The following is a 21,155-nucleotide window of genomic DNA, read 5'->3' as shown; positions in this document are numbered from 1 at the left end:
GAGCCTTAATAAGAAATTAAGAAAGTAGTATCAACAGGAGAGGGTGAGAAGCTGCATGTGGATGGTGAGAGTGTAAGGTATAAAGGAACATTTGGATCTCTTATTCGGGTATCTGGGCAGATGGTGGTGCCATTAACTGGGAGAGAGAATGTTGGAAAGGCAGCAGATTTTGTGGGAAAGATAACAAATTCTATTCTAGACAGATAGAGTCTTCTGAGACACCCATGGGGCCCCCAAGTAGTAATTTACAATATATGATTAGAAATACAGGTCTGGAGATGATGCAGGGGAACATGATACAGGATAGAAGCTCAGTGATCAGTGGCTGCTACCGAACAGACCTCCGAGCTGGCAGTAAAGATCTCTGCTTCCCTCACTGGTCTAGAAGTATCCACAGTTCAGGGACCATTAAGCATCTTACAGTATAGGGAATTCATCAACTGGAATTTTTTCACAAGTACTAGCGCTACCTGAAGAACCTGTCTAGATTCTGTCTCAGCCTCTTAGCTGTGGAAAGCAGTTCAAGAAGAGTCTTGCTATTGCTTCCCTTTCAGTGATCTATTTATCAGTTTTCTACTGTGGCTTCTTAGAACTTTCTTGTTTTGAAAGTTTATTTATTTATCTATTTGGTTGTGGTGGGTCTTCACTGCTGCACTCGGGCTTTCTCTAGTTGCAGTGAGCAATGGCTACTCTTCATTGTGGTGCACGGGCTTCTCACTGATGTGACTTCTCTTATTGCAGAGCATGGGCTCTAGCCACTGGCTTAGTAGCTGTGGTGCATGGGCTTTGTTGCTCTACAGCATGTGGTTTTTCCTGGACCAGGGACTGAACCAGTGTCTCTTGCTTTGCAAGGTGGATTCTTAACCACTGGACCACCAAGGAAGCCCAGAGCTTTGAATTTTTGAATCTATATTTCAAGATGTGCTTAGAGTATGTGTGTAAGCTCTCTCATTTTGATTGTCCATACAGCTATTGAGTGTAATGGGCTTCCCTGGTGGCTCAGCTGGTAAAGAAAGCACCTGCAATGCAGGAGACCTGGGTTCGATCCCTGGGTTGGGAAGATCCCCTGAAGAAGGGAACGGCTACCCACTCCAGTATTCTGGCCTGGAGAATTCCATGGACTTTATAGTCCATGGGGTCACAAAGAGTTGGACACAACTGAGCGACTTTCACTATTGAGTATAACATGTTGAAGTCACATGATAGCTAGGGAGGAGTATTAAAACTAGAGGAAATACAAGCAGCTGCGAGTCAAACATGCTCAGTACATTGAAGACCCATGTGGAGTGATGTGACAGTGATATGAGATGACCTGGGAAGACAAGCAGGAGGCAGATCATGCAGGGAATGTGCAAAGATCCTGAAGTAAGAACGTCACTTGTTCTGAGAACCAGAATATCAGAAATTCATAAAGAGGTGAAGCTGCAGAAATATTTCGGCCCAAATGTTTGGATTGGGAAGGGCTTTATAGCCACATGAGGAATCCAGACTTTAGGCTGGCTCCCATGGTGTATTACTGAAAGATTATTAGAAAGATCATTTTAGTTGTCATATGGAAAATGGACTGGATAAAGCAAGTGGTGGCAGCCAGGAAGGAGGTTGTTGTGAAATGCCAGGTGAGCTCTAATGGTGGCTGAATTGATGCCAGGAAAGCATGGAAAGAAAAAAAAAGTGGACATATCCAGTATCAGTATCTGGTGAATATCTGGATATGGAGTATCAGGGAAGTAAGGCGCTAAGCATGACTGTCACCCGCCCAGGTTTCTCAGTGGGGGCAACAAATGGTGGCACCATTCCACTCTGTCCTGTTTTCTTCTACAGGGCTTTTCTCCACCTATGGTTGCCTGCTCTATTTTTCTCTGCAGTGGTGATTGTTAAAATACTTACCTGCCACTGGTTGGTTGATAATAGATTCATACCAAAGAAAACGCAGTTCTGCTAGGCTGCTACTTCTTCCACTGATGCAAGAAGTTTTACGCTAATGAGTCAGTGACAACTGGAAGCCTGGAAGGAAGTGAGGGAACAGCAGCTGCTCCCAGACCCACAAGGATCAGCCCTGGACCTCCTCCATGATGACGGTCACTGCGTTGCCTCATTCTTAGGGACCTAGCACCAAGGGGACGAAACCTCATGCAATTTAAGTTCCCTACTATTTCTGCCAAAGTATATAGAGTCACAATTTCTTTAAAGTGGCTATTAAAATATTTTTCTTTCACCATACAGTTGTAAAATTCTACAAACTGAGTTGCCATATAGAAATACTGGTTCTCACCAATTCTATGATTTGATTATTTGAAACTCTAAGAATTTCTAATTCCGCAGACACTGACCACTACCCTGAGCCACAGCTTTTTGTTTAACAGGTATTTAAAAAGCTATTGTGGCTTACCACAGCACCTTGAAGGGAGTTTTCTATTATACTGAAGCCTATCATCTGATATGTTCAGAACTACCTTTTTCAAAAAATGTAAAGTAGTTTTAAATTCAGTCATCTTGAAGCTCTTGCTTTTAGTTTGTTGCTGATTCTGTTTCAGACAGGATGTATTTCATTTGAAAAGAAAAAGGCAGTTAAGAAATTTCCAGTTTATTTCTCTGAAACCATTTTAAGAAGTGATAAAGATTCATCACTTCTTTTCTAAGAATGCAGGATAGTTTTTAGTAAATGCTATAAAGAAAATGTGCATAATTTTAAGGAAATACAATATTTAAGACTGTATTCACTAATAACTGATGGTATATGATAACTTTTGGTCACAAAAAGAAGGAAAGCACTAGGTGGGTACTTCATACGAGCCAAAAGTGGAAACAAGTTACTAAATTAGGCAAATCTTCCTTGCACAAAAGCATTTTAAGGAGTACGAAATAAAATGTTTTTAAGGAGATAACCTAGTTGGAACACAGCCTTTTGTTTGTTTATTCAGTTGCAGGAGAAATACCATGAAAAACTCAATTTACATTCAACATGCCGTATATTTTATTTATTGATTGATGTCTAGAAAGGATGATGTTAGTGATGTTGAAAAAGGAAAAAAAAAGTTTTTTTCTGTGCATCTCATGCCTCCCATTTTAAATAGTTTCCATGATGGAAATACTACACGTTCCGTACTCCCATTTCTCGGATAGACTCAGTCAATATGTAACAGGTGAGCCTTGCCATGATTAATGCTTTTAGTACTTTAAGCATTTTCTCTACATGATAGTACTTTGAATGTTTGGTGGGTTTGTTTTGTTGATTTTTTTCATTTTGAGAACATAAAGTAAAACTCTGATGTATTGATACTTCCACTGACAGCAAATATTTTGCTTTCAAAATCCTTTTACTTTTTGTCTCTTCTGAGTTACATTGGAATAGAAAATTTTTATACTTGCTAAAGTAACACAGTTATTTTAAACATCAAAAAATCAATCTCTTTATTTGGCAAAGAAATATATCTAAGCATGAAATAACTAGGACTCAGTTTAAATATATTATGTTATTTGTATCTTCTATGTCACTTGGCTTTGGATTTGACGTTAGAAAATTCCATGAACCCTTAAAGTATCTTATTATAAAGAAATAACTGATAATTAAGACAATTTCCTCCATTTCAGCTTTTATCATTAGTGATGTTAAAGTGGGCTTCCCTGGTGGCTCAGCAGTAAAGAATCTGCCTGCCAGTGCAGGAGACACAGGAAATCGAGTTCAGTTCCTGGGTTGGGAAGATCCCCTGGGGAAAGAAATGGCAACTGACTCCAATATTCTTTCCAGGAAAATCCAATGGACAGAGGAGTCTGGTGGGCTACATTTCATGGGGTCATGAAGAGTCAGAAATGACTGAGCATGCACAAATGCATTAATAATTATCCTTCTTAATATTATACTTCCTTTATAACTTTTGATTTTGGTAATACACAGCAGAGACTAGATATCTGTCTCCCAGTTAGAAAAACTGAAAATGGGCTCTCTTGCATTGAAAAGTAGGTTGAAACTCGTGACCTTTCCTAACATTCTGCAATAACAAGGAGATTATAAGGCTTTTCATGTTTTATTTTCCTGACATTCCTCTGAAGTAGAAGAGCAAATACACTTCCTCTCATCTTACAGCTGAAGAGAAAAGCTGTAACTCTCCCCCAAGTCATGTTCCCTGTAGATCTGAAATCTAAACCTTTGTCCTTTGTTTGACTCTCTCTCTTTACAGAATAACCAAAGTAGCTTATAAACAACTTGTCTTTCTATTATTAGAAACTTCTTAGATGACCTCTTCCTTCCTAAACTCTTTGGATATTTTTCCCACTAGTAATGCTATTTCTAAAATAATGCTGGTAGAGGTATGAAGTTGAGCTAATCACCTGACTATAGATGAGCCATCGAAGCAACACAGTGGAAAATATAAAAGATAGAATTTAATCTTCAACTTAAAATCTCACGGTTACTCATGCAAGTAAAAGATTTATCACACTTAGTTGTGATCACTGAATTAAATCCTCATGACAGTTAACATTATACAGCCTTTTGATAAAACAGCATTACATTTTAGAGTGCTTTCCCACAAATCTGAAATTGAAACATGTGAAAAAGGGTCACATGTTTCCAGGATCAAACGAGCAGTAAGGGCCCCAAAACACATTCTAAGATGCTGGTTAAATGTGGTTTGGGCATGATTTTACAAATATAAACTATTTGAGAAACTGTAAGTTCATTGTAATCAAATGCATTATCTTTCAAAACTTAAACATTGTAACAAAATAGCAGTGCTATTCCAAGTAGAACATTCCTTCTTAGGAATTAGTTGTTTTACTATCCCAGAGATATATCTGGAACAGGGTCTAGTTCACAATAACCGCTCAATAAATATTTGTTGAATGAATAAATACATGAGTCTCAAGTTCTGGAGAGAAGCATGGAATGCAGCCATAGATTTGAGGATCGCAGCTAAAATGGACAGAGCTGAACTCACGCCAGATGGATGAAAGAAGAGTCTGTAGTCTCAGAAGTTCTCAAGAATGCACACAGATAAGAAGTATAAGTTTCCATAGGAAGAGATTTAGTTATTATTTTGATTATATCGTGTCATCGATAATTGGAGATCAGTAAGATAATCAGAACAAAAGAAATATAAAAACAATAACTGTCAGACACAAAGGATAACTGAGAAAATGCAAGTGAAATTGTGTTATTGATGATAGTAGATATATATAAATAAACAGAAAGAAATTTCACAAAAATATACAGGATTTACATGTAAAAATTATAAAGCTCCACTTAAAGACATAAAAGAAAATTTGAATAACAGAGCGCTAACCCCAAATAAGATGATAAACCTTGCAATCAACATTCTGATGACCCACTGTGCACCTATTCAGTGCAGTTCAGTTCAGTTCAGTCGCTCAGTCGTGTCCGACTCTCCGTGACCCCATGAATCACAGCACGCCAGGCCTCCCTGTCCATCACCAACTCCCAGAGTTCACTCAGACTCACCTATTAGGACCGTCCAAATCCACAGCACCAACACCACCAAATGCTGGTGAGGATACAGAACGACAGAAACTATCATTTATTGCTGGTGAAAATTGCTGGTGCAAGATGGTATATTCATGTTGAAAGATAGTTTGACAGTTTCTTATAAAACTAAATAAATTCTTACCATATGATCCAGCAATTGAGTTCCTTGGTATTTACCCAAAGGAGTGGAAAAGTTATATCCACACAGAAACCTGCACACAGATGTTTATGGCAGCTTTACCCATAATTGTTAAGACCTGGAAACAACCAAGATGTCCTTCAGGAGGTGATGGATAAAGAAACTGTGGTACATCAGACAACAGCATATTATTTAGCACTAAAAGGAAATGAGCTAATAAGCCTTAGAAAGCTATGGAGGAAATTTAAATGTGTATCTCCAAGTGAAAGAAGTCAGTCTATAAGGATTACATACTATATTATTTCAATAGTATGATATTCTGGAAAAAGTAAAAATATAGAGACAGTGAAAAGATTAGTGGTTATTAAAGGTTTTCAGGGGTTGGGGGGAGGGATATGAACAGGCAGAGCACAGAACATTTTTAGGGCAGTGAAATTGTACTGTATGATATAATGGTGAATACATGTCATATATATGGTATGCACATATGTGGTTTGAGAAGAGATGGAAGTGATCCTCTCTGAGCAGAGGGATTATAGATGAGCAGGAAAGGGTACTTATACTTCCACACTCCACACTGCATAAACTATATTTACAACTTAAAACATAATAAAATGACCTTGGGAATGTTACCTACATAATCATGACAACCCAATATGACATAGATGCTAGACAGAGTAACAAATTATAAAGTACTAAAAGACTGGTAACACAGGCAAAGCCAGACCTAAAAATTCAGATTCTGAGCCTAGGTTTTTCCATTCCCCAGTTCACAATAACAAAAAAGATAAAATTTAGGGAACACAGTCCAGTGCTGCTGCTGATGGTAATACTAGTGATTGTCACTAGTGACGGCCTATCACAGGCCAAGTGCTGTGCCAGATGCTTTACATATTTTATCTAATTTAATCCTCACAATCCTTAAGCCTTTTTTCAGGCTTCACAAATGAGGAAACTCAAGTCAAGAGAATATAAATATTTTTCCAAAAGTCACAGTGTTAGTTAAGTGCCAGAGCCAGAATTAACACTGAAGTTTAATCGGACTCCAAGTTCTTTTCCTCACAACAGCTGAATTGCCTCTAAATAAAATAGAAATAGAAGAAAATATTAATTAAAAAAAATACATCTTGAAAGAAAATTTGATCTCTAATAGTGAAAAATGTAGTATATCTTAATGAATAACATTTAATTTTAACTGCAGTAAGCATAGCAAACTCATCTCTATCATATAATTCACCCATAACGCTCCATGTTTATACTTAAGCTTTATAGTGACTCTTTTCAGTAATCTGGTCTGTAGGCCAGTGTATCAAATAAAGATGGAAAAGCAACATAAAATCACTTTTGTATCAGTAAAGTTCTCTCAACTGGAAAAAAAAAAAAAGAATTATCCTTCCCTGCAAGCATGTGAAAAGATTACATATTTGCACTCTTCATTCCTCCATAAGAGCTAATCCAAGCTTCCTTACTGCCAAGCTTCTGAACATTTACATAAATGATAGGTTTGTTATCACTTATTACTGGATTCAGCAGATCACATGCAAAATGTGCAAAGACATGATTAAAAATCTTTGATCTTTTAGTCAAAAGAGTAAGCAATATTAATTCATTTTGGCAAGTGTGATACATACACTCTATTGTAATACTATTCTTCATGTGAGAGTACCACACTACAATAATTTCTTCATTAATGAAGGTTTGCTGCTATGTGATTTCACTGTGGCTCTAGGCAATAATATCCTTTCTAGATTATTGGCTAAACTTACTTTATTTTATAAAATAAAATAATTTATTTTATTAAAATTAAAATATTTTATAAAATAATAATATCCTTTATAAAATATAAATTTTATATTTATATAAATATAAATTTTGCCTTCATGGCATTTGATTCTGTAAAGTTCATAGGCAGATATATCACTGAGAACTGTGTAAATGGGAAGAGTGAAAAAATCTTCAAATTGAATAAGAAATAAGCTTGAAATTCAAAAGCCCACTGTATTTCTGTTGATATTAATTTTGTGAAGCAAGAAAGGAAAAAGCCTTCCAAATATTATTACTGTCCCAATCAATAATGGGGACAGATTTATAATAAATAATGTTATAACACAAAGAAGGATTCACATTAATGTTGCAACAAAAGAAGCGGGATGCTAATTATTCCCAGAAGGATCCTGGAAGACTTCATGGAAAAGATATGTCAATTCAGTCACTCAGTCGTATCTGACTCTTTGAGACCCCATGGACTGCAAGCACGCCCAGCTTCCCTGTCCATCACCAACTCCCAAAGCTTGTTCAGACTTAAGTCCATTGAGTCAGTGATGCCCTCCAACTATCTCATCCTCTGTCATCCCCTTCTCTTCCTGCCTTCAATCTTTTACAGCATCAGGGTCTTTTCCAGTGAGTCAGTTCACATCAGGTGGCCAAAGTGTTGGAGTTTCAGCTTCAGCATCAGTCCTTCCAATGAATATTCAGGACTGATTTCCTTTAGGATTAACTGGTTTGATCTCCTTGCAGTCCAAGAGACTCTCGAGAGTTCAAAAGCATCAGTTCTTTGACACTCAGCCTTCTTTACAGTCCAACTCTCACATTCATACATGACTACTGGAAAAACCAGAGCTCTGACTAGATGGACCTTTGTTGACAAAGTAAAGTCTCTGCTTTTTAATATTCTGTCTAGGTTGGTCACAGTCTTTCTTCCAAGGAACGAGTGTCTTTTAATTTCATGGCTGGAGTCACCATCTGCAGTGGTTTTGGAGCCCCCCAAAATAAAGTCTGTCACTGTTTCCATTGTTTCCTCATCTATTTGCCATGAAGTGATGGGACCAGATGCCATGATCGTAGTTTTCTAAACGCTGAGTTTTATGCCAACTTTTTCACTCTCCTCTTTCACTTTCATCAAGAGGCTCTTTAGTTCTTCTTCGCTTTCTGCTACAAGGGTGGTGTCATCTGCATATCTGAGGTTACTGATATTTCTCCTGGCAATCTCGATTCCAGCTTGTGCTTCATCCAGTCTGGAATTTCGCATGATATACTGTGCATATAAGTTAAATTAGCAGGGTGACAATACAACCTTGACATACTCCTTTCCATATTTGGAACCAGTCTGTTGTTCCATGTCCGGTTCTGTCGCTTCTTGACCTGCATACAGATTTCTCAGGAGGCAGGACAAACGGTCTGGTATTCCCATCTCTTTCAGAATTTTCCACAGTTTGTTGTGATCTACATAGTCAAGGCTTTTTTCCTAAGGAAAAGACATAATTTGAATTAATCTCTGATGAATGGGCAGAATCAGGAAGTGGAGAGGAAAGGAGAGATGTGGAGTAGGATGGAAAAAGCATAGAGTCTTGAATGCTCATCTAAATGGTGAATCTTTACTCTGTGATAAATAGAAAGCTACTGGATTTTGAGCTCAAAAGTAATATGATTCAGAGTTATGAGGAGTATTCTGATGGAACTGTGAAGGTACACAAGATTAAAGGAAGAATATGGTGCAAAACCAGTGGTGAAGTTATTTCAGTGATTAGTTTATTTGTCTGTCTGCTGAGTTGTCACAAACATCTCCAGGCCATGCGCCATGTTTTCCATAATGTCATACTCCCTGGGTCACACGTATTTAACAGGTGCTGCTGAATGCATGTGGGAAAGGGGATGGGTTCCTGTACTATGCAAGTGGCTGTGGGAAAGCAAAGAGATGAAACAGACACAATATAACTGAGGAGGTGACATTGCAAAGAGATGTTATCTGGTTGGATGTAGATTCTGAGGAAGACAAAGAAATAAAATCCTTACATAATTTACCCTGATAAAAATTTACTGAGTACTTACTATGTGCCCCAGTGTGATAGATATTAAATATAAATGTAAATTAATATCTTGTCCCTACTGTCAAAAAACTAGGGGTGACATAAAGTGAATAGATAAATAATATATACAAATAAAATAATATGCAATATTTTACAAAATAATGTGTAAACAAAGTTTACAAATTACAAAGAAATGTAATTGTGTCTGGGGAGAATGAGGGAAGACTCCATTGAGCAAATGGTGGTGGTGGTTGAGCAGGACTTTGAAAAATAAATAGGAATTTTCAAGGTAAAGAGGTGTAAAGCCTATCTCACACAGAGGAATTAAAAATTTTAAGTATGTGGAGGTCTCAAAAAACTTCTCCCCCAATGTGTGTGTTTGTATGTGTGCCTGTCTGTTTGAGTATTTTGCAAAAGCACAGATTACAACAGGGAACAGGGAACTAATGGGAAATGAGATTGGAGAGGTGGACGGGATAAACATCTCTGCATTGCAAGCTAAAGAGCATGAACTTTATTCGGTGTGTAGATGGGAGCCAGTTAAGCTATTAAGCTGTGTGTCAGCTGGTAGATCTACCCATCAGAAAAGAGCAGATGGAAAGCATGTTGATGAAAGCTTGGCAAATGGACTGGCAGGAGGGGAGAGAAGGTGGGTAGGTGTGAGGAGAGAATGGCAATGGCAAAGTCTATTGGATGAATGCAGGCTGGATGAAAGACTGTGAAGTCTACTAAGAAAGCGATGAGAGAAGGATAGGTAGAATGAAATAAAGAGATATTTAGGTAACAACGTTGGACAAATTCAGTGACATGGGATGTGAAACAACCAACTCTGAGGTAGAGTTGTGCCACTAAATGAAGAGTCCATTTGGGGTATGCCGCATCTGAAGCATCTCTGGCATACCCAGGGGGATGTTTCTGTAAACAGTGAAATTTATGTCTGTGACTTAGGGGTAATATCAGTGCGAGTGCTCAAGTTACACACTCGGAAGGAGGATGACACTACTGGCCAAAGTATGGAATACAATTTAGAAATACACAATTAACAATTGTAATTGTTAATACAATTTTTTTGTAATTGTTAATACAACAATTATAATTTTTGTTGCTGTTGCATTTGATCAGCTAGTGGAATAGCCATGTGGTTATTTCCCTATGGAGTTTAGAATTACGATACTTCCATACTGTGAAATACTTTGAAGCCTTTTAAAGGATTCAGTTCAGTTCAGTTCAGTCGCTCAGTCGTGTCCGACTCTTTGGGACCCCATGAATCACAGCACGCCAGGCCTCCCTGTCCATCAACTCCCGGAGTTCACTCAAACTCACGTCCATCAAGTCGATGATGCCATCCAGCCATCTCATTCTCTGTCGTCCCCGTCTCCTCCTACCCCCAATCCCTCCCAGCATCAGAGTATTTTCCAGTGAGTCAACTCATCGCATGAGGTTAGATAGCTCCATATGCATCAACTGGGCTTCCTGGCAGCTCAGATGGTAAAGAATCTGCCTGCAATGTGGCAGACCTGAGTTCGATCCCTGGGTTGGGAAGATCTCCTGGAGGAGGTCATGGCAATCCACTCCAGTATTTTGCCTGGAGAATCCTCATGGACAGAGGAGCCTGGTGGGCTACAGTCCATAGGGTTGCAAAGAGTCAGACATGACTGAGCAACTAAGCACAGCACATATGCATCAATTAGGAAAGATATTCATGATTTGTTGTAAAGAAAAAAATGCAAGTTGTAGAACAATATTTAATATGATTCAACTTCATAACAAAATAGACATGAAAATACATATATATATGAATATATTACAGATAGAAAAGTAACATACATATACACATATAGACAGATATAAATATACAGAAAAAAATGTATGGGGGGAAGACAACTAGTATTTTATTGTATAGTCCATTGCGTTCTTTGTATTGTTATAATGCACATTTATCGCTTCTAAGTTCTTTTCAGGGTTTAAAAAAAAAAAGCTGTGGAAAAAAATAAGATTATCAAGTGATCATATAGAGGAAGGAAAGAAGAGTGTCAAAGGCAGGAACTTGAGAAATGCTCTAAGCACAAATATAATCTGAGAGTCAGAGAGAAAGGGGGAAAAGAGGACTGAAAGATACCTGAGGTTTAATAGTCAAGGGAAGAGTGCTGAACTAGGTGATGTTGAAGACTTCGAAAAAAACGTGGATAGAACGATGACCTGAAAGTGGCAAATGGGGTTGGGAGACTGGCAAGTTTTGATTAAGCAGCGTGTTGAGAGCAGGGTCATATTGCATTTGGTGAAGCATGAGATTAAAATGAGGACGTAGAGGTAGCAGTGCAGTGAGTTACCAAGGAAAGCATCTCAGGCAAAGGGAAGCTAGAGAGTGCTTATCATCCACAGCGGGAGAGACAGTGTTCTGATAAAAGCTGAAAACATGAAGGGAGAGGGAGGAACTGTGCCAGTTCATCATATATAATTAAATTTCTTTTAGAAAAGAAGTAATACTGTATACACTTCCATATTTGAGGACAGAACAAAGTATGCTTTTCTCTACCTTGATTATACAGAATTACATTTAAGGGCTTTTACAACTATTTTTTCAATTCCCAACATTGCCATTTTTCAGACAAAAACAGGAACCGGAAAGAAATGGTTGGCAATCTGTCTGTGGTCTGACGCATGCCGCTGGCCCAGACAGCTAGAGTATATGTTGTCTTGATTCTCATGAAATGCAGTCTTCTAACATTGGATCAAACAACTTTAATCGTTCAAAGTGACAGTAAGTGTTAGAATAAACCACAACATCTGAACCGTTGGCAGTGATATAACTCCACCCAAAGGTCGGTTCTAAGATACACTTGTGAACACTGCTATTGCATGTACTGTAGACTTCTTTGGTAAGAGGTTATTTTTTTGCAAGTTGTTCACATCGTGACTACATATATTCAGACACGCACACATGAGAACAATCAAAACAGCCATTTATATATATATATATATATATAATTGATTTTTCATGTGGGGATCATGCAAGACAAATTTTAGCTCTTAGACGGTTTCCTTCCTCATAATCCATCAGAAACCTATCAACACTGTCATAAATTTAAAAATTTAAATGTTGACAGCTTTAAAAAGGGGAAACCTATAGGGTATACCTCCTATGACAGATGGTAAAGTAGAAAATCAAAAAACGCATTCTAAATCTAAATATGCACAATTGTTAAGTTATCTGTGAAATAAAATTTAGATTATTTGCCATTTGGGATTATGCATAGTGCTGGTAGAAGGTTGACTATATTTAATACCAAGGTATACTATCAAATTTCCTCCCTAAAATAAATCAATTGTACCTCATGACCTTGGATTACAAGACTGTAGAGTCTTGTACACTGTAGAGTGTACAAGCTGCTGCCATAGCAGCATTTGGTATACATTTAACTATGAGGAAATGACCCTCCCTCAGATAAAAATTGTCTAAAATTCCTGATGAACATTTGCCATAGTAGTCTCACATATGGTTGGAGTTTAGAGTGTATAACTGCATAAAGAAATAAAATTGGAAAAGATGGAGCGGGCAAGTTATGGAAAGCATTGCATGAAATATTTATTATTTCAGGGTTTAGTCAGGTACTGATTACCAAGTTTAAGATTGCAGACCCCCTCTCCTCTGCTGCTATTGAACCTGTTTTTTGTTTGTTTGTTTGGTCTCTGCCAAGCAACACATGGGATCTTCGTTTCTGGAACAGGGATTGAACTTATGCCCCCTGCATTGGAAGCACAGAGTTGTTTGTTTTTTTAAGATTTTTTGATGTGGAATATTTTTAGTCTGTATTGAATTTGTTATAATATTGCTTCTGTTTTTATGTTTTGGTTTTTTGGCCATGAAGCATGTGGGATCCTAGTTCCCCTACCAGGGATTGAACCTGTACCCCCTGCATTGGAAGGCAAAGTCTTAACCACTGGGCCACCAGGGAATTTCCTGCGATTATTTATATTGACACATTTATTTTATTATTTATAATTATCATTCATGGTACTGTCTCTTACTCCCAGATTATGGGCAATCTGAAGAGCACGGAAAATATCTTTGTTCTCATATCATTTTATCCCAAAGCCTAACATAGTGATTGAGCTCAGTAAGTGCTCAAAGGAATAAATGAACAGAAGAATGTGTGAGTGTGTGAACACAAGTGATATGTATACACAAGACTATGAAAAGTGGCTTTAAAACAAAGACATGCTTCTAGATAAAATTGGCCAAGTTGTACTCTGGACTCGTTCCCATGACTCTCCTTTTTTTTTTGAAATTAAACTGATACTCATTTTGGCATTGCCTAAAATGTCCTTGGAGAAGGCAATGGCACCCCACTCCAGTACTCTTGCCTGGGAAATCCCATGGACGGAGGAGCCTGGTAGGCTACAGTCCATGGGGTCGCTAAGAGTCGGACACGACTGAGTGACTTCACTTTCACTTTTCACTTTCAGGCTTTGGAGAAGGAAATGGCAACCCACTCCAGTGTTCTTGCCTGGAGAATCCCAGGGACGGAGGAGCCTGGTGGGCTGCCGTCTATGGGGTCGCACAGAGTCAGATACCACTGATGCCACTTAGCAGCAGCAGCAGCAAAATGTCCTTATCTTTAGTCCCAAAAGCAATGTGGACCACGAGGGCCAGCACTGAGGCGTGGTCCAGGGGTCAAAGGATCATGCAGTGGTGTAATCTCTTAGAAAAGCATGGAGAAAATAGAATAAGTTCTGTAAGGGCAAACACTGAGATTCGGAACTGAACCAAGACAATTGCTAAGACTTTGAGACAAGTTGGAGGCTAGAAATGGGAGCTAAAGGCAGTTCGCATTCTAGATAAATGCAATCAGGTAACAAGAATTATGGAGGGCAAGAAAGAAGAGGGCCCGGTACTTGAGGTGTGATGAGGGCTGCTTTCCTGAAGTTCCTCCCCTTGGGTACAGCCACATGACTGGGGTAACAAGCATAATAGGGTCAGGATGAATGTGTACTTTATCAACTTCTAGAGTTTCCTACGGGCCTCATTTTCATTCAGGGGTTTCATTCAGTGAGGCATGCTTCATTCGTTTATTAAAGAAACATGTTTTGCTGCCTATAGTATCAGTTCAGTTCAATTCAGTTCAGTCGCTCAGTCATGTCCAACTCTTTGGGACCCCATGAACCACAGCATGCCAGGCCTCCCTGTCCATCACCAACTCCCAGAGTTCACTCAAACTCATGTCCGAGTCGGTGATGCTATCCAGCCATCTCATTCTCTGTCGTCCCCTTTTCCTCCCGCCCGCAATCCTTCCCAGCATCAGAGTCTTTTCCTATACCAGGCACTAAATGAATGTGGTGAGAAAACACAACTGTGAATGAGGCACGGTCCCTGCTCCCAATCTGAAAGGAAAAACAGACTCGTGAGCAAATAATGAGAGTAAGTAAGCAGTCTAGAGAAGTATGTACAAGTGTTAGGGGATTCAGAGGAAACGCTTGAGTTCAGTTGGGGATAGTGATGGCTGGCATGGGAAGATCTTCAGGAAAAATTCAATGAAACAAAGTCTGGAAGGCTGGAGTAGAAGGTTAGCAGTCAAACTAAGAGAACAGGAGTAATAGAAGCAGGCAGAAAAATTAACTAATTAAAAATCAGCACCATGAAAATCTGAGGCACATGAAAAATCAGGATATACTGAGATCAGATTGTTCAGGTGAGATGGGAAGAAGCAATGGGATACATGGCTGGAACTGTAACCATGGCCTCAACCAGAAAGCCTGTGGGACCTAGAAAAATTAATGAAAATTGGAAGATAAGTTCAGTGGTGAGAAATGCAGATGTCATGAATTTGAACCAAGACACTGGTAAGAGGGGATGAAGAGAAGGTCATCTATTTGAAAAGCAGTTTGGAGAAGACTGGACAGAATCTGGTGACATGACTGCATGCTGGGGTGAAGTATGGGATAGTCATATTTGAGTCCAGGGTTTTTGGTTTGGGAAAACAGGAGACGTAGCAAGTGTGGAAGAGATGAGTTTGGTTTTAGACATGTCAAATTAAGAGTTCAAATTCATTATGTCCAAAATTAAACTCACGGATATGGAAAACCATATGAAGAGGCCATTGGTAGTTGAAAATATGATTGTATCATGACCTGAATGAAACATCTCTCTCTACTTCTGCCACGATCAAGGACGCATTCTGGGCTTTTTATTCTGAGAAGCTCATGTCACCCACAACTTACTCACAAATGTTCATTATGTATTTTGCTATTCAATGAGAGTACACAGGGTTGCTTTTTTTCCCCCCCTGTTTAATGCCTATGTCAAAATAAGAGTTTGGCTAGAGGAAGAATAAAGTCCCTTCTAATGTTCTAATCTCTGTGCTTGGATAAAGTCTATGTCTTTAACAAAATTCTACAATCCCCAAATAAGAAAAGATGAAAACACACACTTTTGGTTTTTCCTGCACAAACATAAAAGACATTCTTGGTTTTGTCTTCCCAGCATTTACATCTCCAGTTTCCTTCTGGGAAATTAACTGTGTGCAGTTTAAATGTCAGAACTGAGACTTGGGCAACCTGGCACATGAACGAGGTTAACCCAATGCATTATCATGGGATTCTGTATTTCATGAGCAATGCAAGGACAGGGGTCAAGGGCAGTATTGAGGTGGCACCCTGATCAGCCCACCCAGTGATAAAGCAGTGACTGTGGGTCTGCTCCTGGTTTTTCAACTCTAGTGACCTTTTGGTTTATGGCTATTTTCAAGCTTCCCATTCTCTAGTCTTCTATTCGTCCTATGAGCCTGACGTCTTCTCAATAAATCCCCTTTGCTTCAACTAGTCAGTTAATTTCTGCCACTTTGGATAAGAAATCAGACTGAACATCAGATTAAATTAAGTCACTCAACCAAAAACAAAATACTAGATATATTTCGTAACTAATTGAAATAACACCATTGAATCTAGTCCAGAATCAGAAAAAACCTCACAGTCACTTTTTATGAAAAGACAACTTAGACACATTCCTTAATATCTGTCTGGTTATCCTTACAGTAAGTTGAACATAGGCAGGATTTTTTTTCTGGAAACACCTAAATTGGCTGAGGAGTAATTTCAGTGGTATTTTTTTTTCATTTAGTTTTAAATTGTAAAAGATTTAATTATTTTCTGCAGGTAAGTATCTGAATAGGAAAGATATATTATTCTTATTGCTTTGGTAGCATGTACTGAGAGTTTATTGTGGCAAAGCAATGTGCTAGATGTTGAAAGAGTATTCTCTTTCATTATATTTTAAAGAATTGAGCACATTAACACTTCCATAGTAAGTTCCTGTCCTTGTGGAGCTTATATTCTAATGAGAAAGACAGGCGAAAAACAATAAAAACCATAACAGTAACTCATAGTATGTACCATCAAGTACACAGACTAGCAGCTGAGATGGTGACCTACAATGAGACCTACCTTATATACGGTAGCCAGAGACAGCTTCCCCAAGGATAGGGTCGATATGCCAAGACTTAGAGGATGAGAAGTGGCTGCCATTACACACAGTGGAAAAGCTCATCCTGGTGTCATTAATTACAAACTGTGGGGATTTGGGTAATTTATTTAACCTCTCTGTGTCTTTGTTTCCTCATCTGTAAAATATGGAACATAATAGTACCTATTCGGTACTGCTGTCGTGAGGATTAAATGTATGCATATAGAAGGTACCTAGAACAGTCTCTAGTATGTAGCAAGCGCAAAACAAATACCAGTTATATCTACCATCCCAAAAAAGAAGGGCTGGCACGTGCAAAAACCTGAGGCAAGAAAGATATTTACAGATTAATTAAACTGAAATAAGACTAGTGAAATAAGATAGCATCATGACTCGATGGACCTGAACTTGAGCAAACTCTGGAAGACAGAGGAGAACAGGGAAGCCTGACGTGATTCAGTTCATGGGTCAACACAACTGAGCTACTAAACAAGAAAGACTGCTGGAGCAGAGAAGGCAAAGAGGTGAGGACCCAAGCTGAGACTAGAAATACAGACCGGATCAGATTAGGCTGAGCCTTGGGGCTCGTAGTAAAGAGTCTGGAGTTTTTTCTTAATGAAAAGGGAAGCCACTGAAGAATTTAAGCAGGAGATTGATGTTATTTGATTTAAGTTTTAAGATGATCCCTTCAACTATAGTATGGAGAATAGATTGGAGGGGGAAAGGAGTCAAGGTGGGACACGATGGTGGCCAGGCTTAGGTGGAAGGAGTGGAAAAGGAGAGCAGTTGCAAGATATACTTTGGAGGTCCTTGGCAGCATTTGTAAATTAACTGAATCTAAGTCAGGGAGGGAGAAAAAAGGGAGAAGGCCAAGGCCAGGCTGCCACATACAGTTGTACAGCATGTTCACCAAGTGTGCTGAGCTGACAAGGGCACATGGGAGCTGACATCCAACACTTAGTTCAGAAAATCCTGTCCCTGGCATGTAAACTTGCAAACAGTGCCTTTTTCTGATTTCCACAAAGGCAATACACAGGCTGGAAGCAGTCTCACCCTTTAATTCTGGCTTGGTATTAGATAAATGATATTACCACTGACAGAAATGAGGGATTCATTTTCTGTATCAGTTAAGAGTCTTCATATTTCCGTATTTTTTCTCTTTCTTTACTTTCAGTAGATTATGTTTCCCTAGGCATTTGTCCATTCCATCTAAATTTTCAAATTTATTGACAAAGTTGTTCATAATAATAATAATGATAATGATATCCTCTTACTATCCCTTTAAAAGTTGCATTTGTGTCATCTCTCTTGGTCAGTCTATTCAGAGGCTTATATCAGAGAATCAGCTTTGGGGAGTGACTGTTAATGGTACAGGGTTTCTTTCTGGGGTGATGAAAGTATTCTGAAATTAAATACTAGTGAGGATGTACAACTGTGAATATACTAAAACCCACTGAATTGTATCCTAAAAAGATAAATTTTATGCATTTGAACTACATATTCACTTATTTTATATATATATTTTTTATTTTGTGTGCACATATATGTATACACTCAAAATAACACAACCAGTATAACCTGTATAAGTACTAGTGAAGTTTATAATACTTGACTACATCAAGGCTTCCAGTAAAATTATTTGTCTTAGTTTTTGTACACTATAATGTTCTTCTGGGGCTTCCCATTCTTTTTATCATATAGCTTTTGACAAATGAACCATCGTTAGTATTGTCAGGAAGGTAAGATTCATTAATATATGATTTCTTCAAATCCTTCAAATTTTAAATAATGACCAGTAGTTTCCAGAGAATACTGGTACATGTTTTATTCATAGAGACCAAATGAATCTAAGAAAAGTAGGTCACAGAACACAATCTAATTCAAACTTGGCACTAAACGATGCAATGTTTTTTCTTCACATAAGCATGATGTTCTAATCATTCTATGATTCTGACCTTTAAGTCAGTGGGTAGTCTATTATTACTTAGTAGCTGCTGAATCCAGAGTCAACATTTTGGAGCTAAAGAATGCCCATTCTCTTTCAAAATCATTTGGCTTACAAAAAGCTGAGCCCAGCTAAAAACTCTTGCCAAGGTTTAGTTATTTCATGCATATGAACTAAATAACAAACAGAATACAATTAGCAGAGGGTAAAAAAATAGAGACTACACTTCTTTTCTAACATATTAAAAATATTAAATATATTAAAACATTTTTTAAAAATTACCTTCAAGCATATTATAATCTCAAGAAACTATAAATCAAATTTTTTCTATTTCTCAAAATGTTATACTTTCTTTTTTCTATAGATAGTAGGCCAAAATAAAATTTTAGTCAAGTTAGAAATTTTAAAAATTCAAATAACAGAGTATCTGTTCTATCTACAGGCTACCAATAAGACAGAATTTTTGCTTCTCAAAGATATATAATGCATAAATTTAAAATGTAAATGGCAATCAGAGATTGGCTCAACATCATAAATCAACTATACTTCAATTAAAAAAAATTAAAAAATATTTCTGAAAGGAAAGGGGAAAGTTATCTATGGTTCTAATTTAATACATTTTGCAAAAGTGTGTGTGTCGTTTTTTAAAATTTTTTGTAAGAATAAAGTCAAACATAGTTTCCTTTCTAACAGGAGCATTTATATTAACAATATTCATTTATATTAACAATAGATTATTTAAGGGCTTCCCCAAAGGCCCAGTGGTAAAGAATCCACATGCAATGCAGGAGACAGAGGAGACACAGGTTTGATCTTTGGGTCAGGAAGATCCCACGGAAAAGGAAATGGCAAACCACTCCAGCATTCTTGCCTAGAAAATCCCATGAACAGATGAGCCTAGAGAGCTACAGTCCATGGGGTTACAAAACAATAGAACATGACTGAACAACTAAACAACAACAGAGTATTTAAGTAATTTTTAAATATTGTCAGCTTTCCTAAGATATTTATCACCTTTCCATCACATCCAAAGTTTCTGTCTTAACAAAAGAACCCCAGAAATACAACATATCAAGAGAAGATCGTTAGAGGTGTACCTAAGAACTTTTAAGAAAAGTGATTTGAAGTTTTAACTTTTAATTAATGTAATTTCCCCTTTACTTGGGAATATAGCTTCTATATAGTGATTTATTTGGTATAGTAATAAATTGCCTCTTTGGAAAGCTAGATACACAACTCTAAGATGGTCTTCAAAGACTATAATTTTTTTTTGAGGTTAGTTGATGTACAGTTGATATAAGTTTCTGTGGTACAACATGATGATTAATAATTTTTAAAGGTTGTACTCCATTTAGTTATTATAAAATATTGGCTATATGCCCTGTGTAGTATAATATATCCTTGTAGCTTATTTATGTTATACACAGTAGTTCAGAGTTCAGACTAAAATGTTCCCAACAATTAGCATTCTAACCTTCTATGAAAATCATTCAGTTCAGTCGCTCAGTCGTGTCTGACTCTTTGCAACCCCATGAATGGCAGCATGCCAGGTATCCTTGACCATCTCCAACTCCCGGAGTTTACCCAAACTCATGTCCATCAAGTTGGTGACGCCATCCAGCCATCTCATCCTTTGTCATCCCCTTCTCCTCCTGCCCCCGATCCCTCCCAGCATCAGGGTCTTTTCCAATGAGTCAACTCTTCACATGAGGTGGCCAAAGTACTGGAGTTTCAGCTTTAGCATCAGTCCTTCCAATGAACACCCAGGATTGATCTCCTTTAGGATGGACTGGTTGGATCTTCTTGCAGTCCAAGGGACTCTCAAGTCTTCTCCAGCACCACAGTTCAAAAGCATCAATTCTTCATCACTCAGCTTTCTTCACGGTCCAACTCTCACATCCATACATGACCACGGGAAAAACCATAGCCTTGACTAGACAGACCTCTGTTGGCAAAGTAATGTCTCTGCTTTTTAATATGCTATTGAGGCTGGTCATAACTTTCCTTCCAAAGAGTAAGCATCTTTTAATTTCATGGCTGCAATCAGCATCTGCAGTGATTTTGGAGCCCCAAAAAATAAAGTCTGACACTGTTTCCACTGTTTCCCCATCTATTTCCCATGAAGTGATGGAACCAGATGCCATGATCTTAGTTTTCTGAATATTGAGCTTCAAGCCAACTTTTTCAATCTCCTCTTTCACTTTCATCAAGAGGCTTTTCAGTTCCCCTTCACTTTCTGCCATAAGGGTGGTGTCATCTGCATATCTGAGGTTATTGATATTTCTCCTGGAAATCTTGATTCCAGCTTGTGCTTTTTCCAGCCC

General features: G+C 38.0%; 1 long non-coding RNA gene across 1 annotated transcript in view; it reads right to left on the bottom strand.

Annotated features, from left to right (window-relative positions):
• Positions 1-7,633: 7,633 nt before the first annotated feature.
• LOC129540558 (uncharacterized) overlaps positions 7,634-21,155 on the bottom strand; it is a 92,534-nt gene continuing 79,012 nt past the window's right edge. The window contains exon 3 of the long non-coding RNA XR_016037231.1: positions 7,634-8,865. This is a non-coding gene — a long non-coding RNA (uncharacterized LOC129540558). The remainder of the gene's footprint in view (positions 8,866-21,155) is intronic.

Source organism: Moschus berezovskii, chromosome 4 (genome assembly GCF_049115385.1).
Source record: "Moschus berezovskii isolate FMDL1 chromosome 4, NW_MosBer_1.0, whole genome shotgun sequence".
Classification (NCBI taxonomy): Eukaryota; Metazoa; Chordata; class Mammalia; order Artiodactyla; family Moschidae; genus Moschus; species Moschus berezovskii.
The sequence above is the reverse complement of the archived record's forward strand: the minus strand, read 5'-3'. Positions and strand labels throughout refer to the sequence as shown.